Below are 9,128 nucleotides of genomic sequence, written 5' to 3' on the forward strand. Positions count from 1 at the left end.
CTTCCTTCCTTCCTTCCTTCCTTCCTTCCTTCCTTCCTTCCTTCCTTCCTTCCTTCCTTCCTTCCTTCCTTCCTCCCTCCCTCCCTCCCTCCCTCCCCCACCCCTGCTTAACTCCAAGCCTATTCTGGAAGTATGGGCAAGTCACTTTTCTCATCAGCTAGCCTCCAGTGTAGTCATTCAACTATGTGTCTTCTTTGTTAACACCATGTTTCCTGAGTTTCTTTCAGACCCATTATCCCACCCACTATATTTTTGAAACCATATTCTCCCCAACAAAGCAGAAAAAAAAGACTCTCTTATCTGCTATTTTATCTGAAGACGAAGAGGGGACATATTAGCATAATTTTGCATTAACAGTGCTTTGAAATGGCATCTGAGAAAGCCATTATAGTATCTTTTAGCTGTAGCAGCCCCATTTTGATTTAGTGCAATATCTGGAAAATAGTAAGAAATGTCATATTAGGAATTTGTTGCTTCTTTGCCAGTTTCTTTGTTATTTCTCCTTCCATCTCCACCCACCAAAGGAGACCAGCATCAAGTCAGTTTCAACTATTATATTATAGTACTTCAATCATTGCACATTAGTGGGGCAGGCTGCCTCTATTTCAGCCTTGGTGTCTTCTCTGCTTTTAAAATTCCATTACAGATAGTTCTTAACAACCATGTAACTGTTCCAAGTTACGATGATACTGAAAAATTTGACTTGTGACTGCTCCTTGCAGTTATGACCATTACAGTGTCCCTGCAGCCATGTAATTGTGATTTGAGCATTTGGCAACCATTACAGATTAATGATGGTTGCCGTGTCCCACCATCCTGTAATTATCACTTGTAACTCCAGATGATTTCCAGCAAGCAAAGTCAATGGAGAAGCTGGTCGGAAGTTGCAAGTCAACAGTCACATGATTTCTTGCTTAATGATCGTGGGTGACTCACTTAACAACCGGGACTGCTGGAACTGTCATTGCTAAGTGGGGTGGTAACGTTGTTTCACTTAACTACTGCTTCATCTCGCAACATCATTGTCATAATAATAATTGGGGTCATTAAGCAAGGACTACCTCTGTTTTGGTTAGGAGATGCCAAAGGAGAAATATTAGAAGATGCTGACAAATCAGAATAGAGAATCCCAGAGAGAATTAGGTCAGATTTCATGCAGCATTGTCCCCTCAATGTTTTCCACATTGACTGATTACATTTATTCATTCATTCATTTATTCAAAGCATTTTTATAGCCTGCTGTTACTTGAAGTAGAGCAAGGAAGGAATCATGTGGATCAGCCATGGATGCAGCAAAATGTAAGGTGTTATTGTTTTGTGTTGTCTCAAGTTGGCTAGATAGGACTTCAACTCAACAGATGAATGGGGAAAATCCATAAAATCATTGCTTTGGAAGGGGACATTTAAGCCATTGAATCCATTGTATGGGGTTTAGTCTGCATTATTATACAGTTTGAACACAACCAGTGAAAGGAAATTTATCACCTCCCTTGGGGTCAAACGTTTGCAATCAGAATCTACCTTCCTTTAACTTTAAATGCACCATTCTGTATTGTACCCTCTGAAATGATAAGAGAACAGGTCTTGACCTACTGTCTGTGACATTCTTTCAGATACTAGAAAAGTGCTTATTATATTCCTTCCCTTATCTTTTCTGAAGATTCAATTTCCAAATCCGTCCATTTTTCTTCACAGGTCTTAGTTTTTAGATCCCTGACATACCCATTGCTGTTTCTGGCATCTCTTCTAATTGCACTGAATCAGTGTGAAAACATGATGCCCAGAGCTGGATGCAGTATTTGAAGTGGGGTCAGAAGATGATGATAACAACAGCAATAATAATATTACATTTATAAAGGCAGAATGTAGTGTAATTTGGAAATGATGATGCAGGTAAAATTGTCTTGTTTGTCTTGAAAGCTGCCTCATTATATGAGAACATTGCTTAAATGCTCAAATTGCTTTTAATATGTTTATTTCTTTATTTGTTGTCTACACCAAGACAGTTTACTCTCTCTTGTTCCTTATATTTCTGTCTTCTGAGTGAAGGACTTTGCATTTTTGTTTGTACTGCCTCATTAATAACTGTAGAACTGGGTTCAGAGACCAAAAACTTGAAAAAATAAGGAATGGTATTTGAAACTACATGTGTACATAATGTCCATATTATACAGAAAGTAAGTATATTGGATTCAGTTTTGTTCAACTATTGGAGTAATATACTTAATGAATTTTTATCAAGCTCATATGTTAGCATGTTATGTTATATGTTAAGATTTCTGACAAAACTGAAGGCATAAACTTAACCACTCTGTGGAAACTGGGCAGCAAGCTATTTAGATTGTCTTTGCATCTGGCTTCTGATATTTTAAGTGGAAGATGTTTTATAAGCAGAAGGTAACAGTTACAAGATAAAAAAAGCAGCCAACACTTTAGAAACCACAAAATGAATTGAATTGGCTGCAAGTGATGAAAATTAAAATACATAACATTTCTTAGGTTTATGAGTTAGAATCAAGATGTGATCTGGATATCCAATATACAGGAATACGTCTCCTGGTCCACTATGGTATGCATGCATATTATTGATTATTATTATCATTATTGATAAAATATATGAAAGAGGCATTATTACTCAGGTGCAGTAAGTTTATATTGCTATGTGTTTCCTTGGGAATTGCTTACCACCGTGGGAATTGAAGCATCAATGATAACTATGTAAATTTTAATGGAGAGACAGTTTGGTATATTGAATAAGGCATCAGGCTAGAAGCCAGGAGACTGTGAGTTCTAGTACTCCTCCCTTAGGCACAAAGTCAGCTGGGTGACCTTGAGTGAATGAATGAATGAATGGAAGAAAAAAAATATACTAGGGTCATGAACATTTCCAGAGCAATGTAATGAGCTGTTTTATATCAATGGAGTATGGAAAGTATGGAAAGCCAATGAGAAAAAATGAGAGGAACAGTGTACAGTATAAATGTAGCTTTGGTGGGTGGGTGAATGTCAACTGTATTGATTTTCAGCAAACATCTACTGTACCTCTGCATTCTCATCTTCATCTGACTCCTGGACTGAAACCAAGACATTATACTATAGCAGCAAGAGGAACACAAGTTAATGCTGAGATAAAATGCAATTCATTATCTGCTGCATTCATATATTCAAAAGCTAACTGAAGAGCAGTAGATCAAAAAAGTATCAGCAATATCTGATGGCCATGTTGAGTCTTCCTCTTACCCATAATCTAAGGTGAAGATATGATTTCTAGCAGAAAAATCCCATGATAAATAAATCTTAGGCTGAAATATCTAAATCTTAATTTGATTTAGTACGACTAGTGAGGAGTTAATGTCATAGAATAATGGTCAAAATTGTTGTTCTGATAAAGATATTATCCAACTACAGAATTAGTTTTTCCATTGTGGATCAGCATGGCTAATCTTGTTCTAATTTGCTTTTAATGTTCCTGAAGTACCAGCAGTTTTCCTTCTTCCCCCTCTTTTCTACATCCTGAAAAATTCTGCATGCTTTCCTGTGCAGCCATGTAATAAGCATTAAGGTTACAACAGTTATTGTAACCCATTACGTTTCATGACTTCAATCATCTTAGCTGCTTGAATAGCCGCTTTCATGACATTTTGAAAAGCAATCTCAGCAGACCTATGGTATGTTCACCAAATATTGAAACATTGAAAAAAAACCATCCTACTAAAGCCAAATTTCTCCTCTCTCTCTCTCTCTCTCTCATCTATCTATCTATCTATCTATCTATCTATCTATCTATCTATCTATCTATCTATCTATCTATCTTATTCTTTCATTCATTTTGCAAATAGCTCAAGGCAGCAAATTTATCCAACATAGCCTCCTCCTATTTTTCCCACAATAACCCAGTGAGGTGAGTTGGGCTGAAAGAGAGTGGCTGGCCCCAAAACACCACCTGGCTTTCATGGCTAAGGTGGGACTAGAATTCACGGTCATCCCATTTCTTACCTTAACCAAACTATTATTGTCTCTTCCTGTGTATCACCCCTGAAAGTCCTTGGTTTTCTGAAGAGCTTCAGAAGATAAGACAGCCGCAGAGATACCACGAGCCAGGGGTGAAATCTAAAAATTTTCCCTACCGGTTCTGTGGGCGTGGCTTAATTGGTGGGCGTGGCTTTGGTGGTCAGATGATGGGCGTGGCCAATAACAATAAATAATAAAAATAATAAATAAGGTATACAAAACAATAAGAGGTACCAAAAACCAACTTTCACACTTTACACACAAACAATACAACACAACTGACTCACACACAATGTAAAAGCAGCTGCACTTCGCCCAAAATGGTCCCTGCAACAAGCAGGAACCTCACACTTTCACACTTTACACATATACAACACAACTGACACACACACACACAATGCCACATACAGCTTTGTGAGATTTAGTGTGTTTGTATAGAATGAAACACTACAGAAACACACCAAATCTCAGAAAGCTGCACAAATATTTTATTTTATTATTTTTATTTATTTTTTTAGATAAGGGGTCTCCAACCTTAGTAACTTAGATTGTGGACTTCAACTCCCAGAGTTCCTCATTCAGCAAAGCAGGAAGTCAAAGCAGGCTGTAATCAGTAGCTGAAGAAAAACACATGCTGTGCCCGAAAGGAGCAGTAATTATAGGTAAGTGAGGAGGGGGAATTGGCTGGGCGCTCTTGTAAGTGGGGGCTGTTAAAAAGTGAGTTTAAAAGCCTGTGAGGATCAGGAAACTCCTCTGGGATCGCCAGAGGAGGCTTTTAAAACCTCTTTTTTTTTTCCCCCTTTAGCTGAAGAGGTTTTTTTTAAAAAAAAACCTTTAAAGTGTTCTGATGATCTCTGCTCAGCCCCGCGATCATCAGAGGTTTTTTTTTTTACTTTTCAAGGCATGTTTCGGCTGAAGAAAAACTGCTTTAAACAGTAAAAAACAACAACAACAACCTCTGCTGTTGGTGCGGCTCAGCAGGGGCGGGGCGGGGCCAGGGATTTTTGCTACTGGTCCTCCGAACCAGCCGCCACCATCGCTACCGGATCACACGAGCCGGTCCGAACCGGGACCATTTCACTCCTGCCTGGAGCACTGTTGGAGGAAGGTGAAGGAAGTCAACAGGACACCTGTAAAAGCCCCATCCTTTTTCCTCTCCATCCTGAATAATGCCCCTGGGTCCATATGGTGCCCAAAAACATGCAGGATGGGGAAGGTTTCAAGGGGAGGCTGAACTGTGCTACTCTCCAACAGTACAAAGCCTTGAATTTTCTTTTACTCCTGTGTTTCAAAAGATCAGCCAAAGAAGTCTTGAAAGGTATCACAGGTGTTGTTTGAGTGTGATGTTATGCCTGCAGGCATCATGTCGTTGCTGCCATCTTCCCAATGAACCAACTTTCTTTTAACACTGATTCAGAGGAAAGGACAAGGTAACAATCTGTAATGATTGCCAAAATTAAAATTAAAAATTTCCAGCTGCCCTCTCTACCATTCCCTACCATGTTTTCCTGAAAATAAGACCCTGTCTTATATTTTTTTGAACCCCAAAATAAGCGCTTGGCCTTATTTTCGGGGAGGTCTTATTATTTTGGGGCGCGTGGAGCAAGACAGGGCTTCTCTTGCCATCTTACCTAATTTCCAGCTCTGTCTCCCTAACCCTAACCTGAGGAAATGGCGGGGACTGGCTGTGCATGCGTTTAAATATTTTCAGGGAGGGCTTATTTTTGGGGAAACAGGGTATTTCTACCACCTTAATATGTGAAGCTTTATAAACCAGAATTCTCATTACAAATTATGTAGTAGATTACTACATAAGAGAAGGGACTTGCTTTGGAAAAGTAATCTTCAACCAAGTCCTTTTAGAATAACACCATGCTTGTGATGACACATCATGCACTCACATTTTCTATTACGGCAGGCAATGTATTATAAAAGACTTGATGGATCAATGTAAATTTACTCGGGTGAAGGACACATCAAATCAATTCTGCCTAAATATGTTGTGACTGTCAGCCTAGATTGCAGTCAAGCTGATACATCCAGTTGTTGTTGTTTTTATTAACTGTCCCAAGTAGAATTGTTCATGGACATGTTTTAGAAGCTTCTCTCCACTTGTACTTCTTTAGCAAAAACAATCCTTGTGCCACAATGCCCAGACAACCTCTTTTTTCTGCAATTTTCTTTATTTTTATTTTTATTGTAATTTTCTTCAATAAGACTTGAAATTTTGGGCTTAGACAACTTAGAACTACGCCACCTTCGGTATGACCTAAGCGTAGCTCATAAAATCATCTGCTACTATATCCTGCCTGTCAATGACTACTTCAGCTTCAACCACAATAACACATGAGCACACAATAGATACAAACTTAAAGTGAACCATTCCAATCTTGATTGCAGAAAATATGGCTTCAGCAACAGAATGGTCAATGCCTGGAATGCACTGCCTGACTCTGTGGTTTCCTCCCCAAACCCCCACAACTTTAACATTAGACTGTCTACTGTTGACTTCACCCCATTCCTAAGAGGTCTGTAAGAAGCATACATAAGAGCACCAGCGTGCCTACCGTCCCTGTTCCCTTTAATTGTATTCATTTTATGTATTCAGTTCATGCTTATATATATTATTTAATACGTACTCAACAAATAAAATAAAATGACATTTTCTTCCTCTCATTCCTATGAGTGAAACATGCTTAAGTTACATTTGCATCTGCCTCCCTCCCTTCCCACCTTTGAGTCAGTGTTGACCCTTGACATCCACCTGAATTGGTCCCTGCAGTTTTCTTGGCAAGATTTTCAGAAGTGGTTTGCCATTGCCTTCTTCCTAGGGATGAGCAAGAGTAACTGCTCCAAAATCACCCATCTAGCTTTGTATGAGACAAGAACTCACAGTCTCCTGGTTCTTAGCCTGCTGCTTTAACCAGTATGGCTCTCTTGTATTAAGCTACTCTATATTAGTGTTAAAATAATAGTTTCGCTCTTATTCCAAAACTGTCCAAGAAGACCCTAAAGGTATGTAATATCTGTAAGGTGTGTTATCCATGTTGTGACCTAGGCCCAAGTAGTTATTACCAGACACAATCAGTCCTAAACAAACATATTTTATTAGAACAGCTGAGAATTACTTCATTCTCAGCTTAGTCCAAATTAAGTCCAAAACAAAGTCCTTCATAAAAAGTCCTTTGGCCTTATCACAGACCTCTGTCTTCTCTGGCACCCTTCCAAAGGATTTTCTTGGCAAGAACCCCATGAAGTTCAGAAACAGATTCCGACAAGAAACAATTGTAGCAACGTTGTTTTCCTACAAAGAACCCAAGAACCGTTGCTGCTCTTTTAAGCCTTATGGGAGGGGGCAACATCTCCTGGCCTTACTCCTGAGTTGTCCTTTTTGCTTTAGCTGTTCTTGCCTTCTGGTAGCTCTTCGCATGCGTGCACTAGGAACAGGATCCTCCTGTTCCTCTGCCTCTCTGCTGTCTGCCTCTGGAGGCTCCAGAGTCCATGCATCGCTCCCAGATGGCCCTGGTCCCATCTCTGCCTCCGATGCAGAGCCCTCGTACGGGCCTTCCCCTGACTCCAGGACTGACCCATTGTGCTCCCCAGCCTCCTCACTGTCTGACTCGTCTGCCAGCTCTGCAGGCTGCTGGCAGACTACAACAATCCATTACCTTGGTTGGAAATAAGCAGAAACAAACAAGACAGTAAAATCAGGATAAGGATCCCCAATGCCTGCAACAAAGTTTCAGAAAAAAAAGCAAAAAAAAAAAAAAGCAAGGCACAGAGCTCACAATCAAGGAACCTGTTGCTAAAATTCACCTCTGGGAACAGCTGATTGGGGGTATTCCGGGAGGCCAATCCATCTGCCAATCGGCTTTTTTCTTATTTTCTTCCCCAAAAACTAAGGTGCGTCTTATACTCCGGTGCGTCTTATATTCTGAAAAATACGGTACTTGTCATTAGCAGTCTTACAGGGACATGCACTGTCTTTCTCCAGCAAAATAAATAAGTATCTGCCTAGCTTAGATGGAAATGCTTTCTTTCTATAATTTTTTCTCTATGGGCAGTTCTGCTTTCTTGGTACCAACATGGACATATTTGCAACTGAATTTAATGACAGGAGACAAATACTTTATTACAATATTGAAATGGCTCTGTAAGTCAAATAAACATTCCTAGAACCAGGTTTGAAGATATTATTAAGGACGCATGAAAGGGCTGCATTGCAAATTAGCAGTCCTGCCAGGCTGGTGCATCTGATTTTTCATACAACTGAGTGAGCCAGCAATGTAACAAACACACACAGAGCTGGTGTCTTGGCACGTGCTTCTCCAGTGCTTCTCTATCTGCGCCTTTGTGGCCACATTTCCTTAGCTTGAGGGAGACAGAATGCAAAGGAGTGTTGTCTGAAAGAACAAAACGAGAGATTCTGCCATTCTTAAAGGAGAATGAATTTATTTTAGCAAGAGTGTTTATTATTGTCCACTTCATCAAATGTAAGAAGATTCCTCTTCAGCAATTGCGCTTATGGAGAATATACATTTGAGCTCTGAACAGATATAAATGTAGGACAGATAGTCCTTGACTTATGACTGGTTGCTTAGTGACCATTTAAAGTTACAATGGACCTACCTGGCAGCTACTTACAATCCAGATTAAAAATTCTGATGGATTTCCCCTCCCCCGTCACATGAACAAATTTTGGGTGCTCAGTACCATGCATTTATGGCCCTTCGTAACATCACACAGTCACATTAGTTCCATTTTTGACAAAACTATGCCCACAGCAAACCCTTGGTTCGCTTAACAACCATAGCAGTTGTTTAATGATCATGGTGATTCTCTTAATGACCACCACCCAAAAAGGTTATAAAATAGCATCAGTCACATGAGTGACCTGTTTTATGACGGTCATGACTTATGACCGTAATGGGCAGGCTCCCATTACAGTTCTAAGTCAAAGACCACAGATTTTTCTTTCTTTCTACCCTAACCTCAAGGTGCATCTTTCTGTGTCTGTGTGTAGAAAGTGAAAAAACAGAGGGAAGCTTTTTGATAGCCAGAACTTGCATTATTAAGCCAGGACTTTTACAGATATTTTCCTCTTGGATTTAATCAGT

The 9,128-nt window shown here is 39.7% G+C and overlaps 1 long non-coding RNA gene across 2 annotated transcripts; it reads left to right on the forward strand.

The window, feature by feature from the left end:
• Positions 1–1,273: 1,273 nt before the first annotated feature.
• Positions 1,274–6,538, forward strand: LOC131192297 (uncharacterized). 2 transcript variants are annotated; one of them, XR_009153691.1, is made up of 6 exons: positions 1,274–1,299; positions 1,696–1,893; positions 2,500–2,569; positions 4,530–4,673; positions 4,913–5,441; positions 6,412–6,525. It is a non-coding gene; the product is annotated as an uncharacterized LOC131192297 (long non-coding RNA). The 2 variants fall into 2 exon arrangements; XR_009153690.1 differs by having other exon boundaries at positions 4,913–6,538.
• Positions 6,539–9,128: the final 2,590 nt, after the last annotated feature.

The sequence above is a fragment of the Ahaetulla prasina genome, chromosome 2 (genome assembly GCF_028640845.1).
Source record: "Ahaetulla prasina isolate Xishuangbanna chromosome 2, ASM2864084v1, whole genome shotgun sequence".
Classification (NCBI taxonomy): Eukaryota; Metazoa; Chordata; class Lepidosauria; order Squamata; family Colubridae; genus Ahaetulla; species Ahaetulla prasina.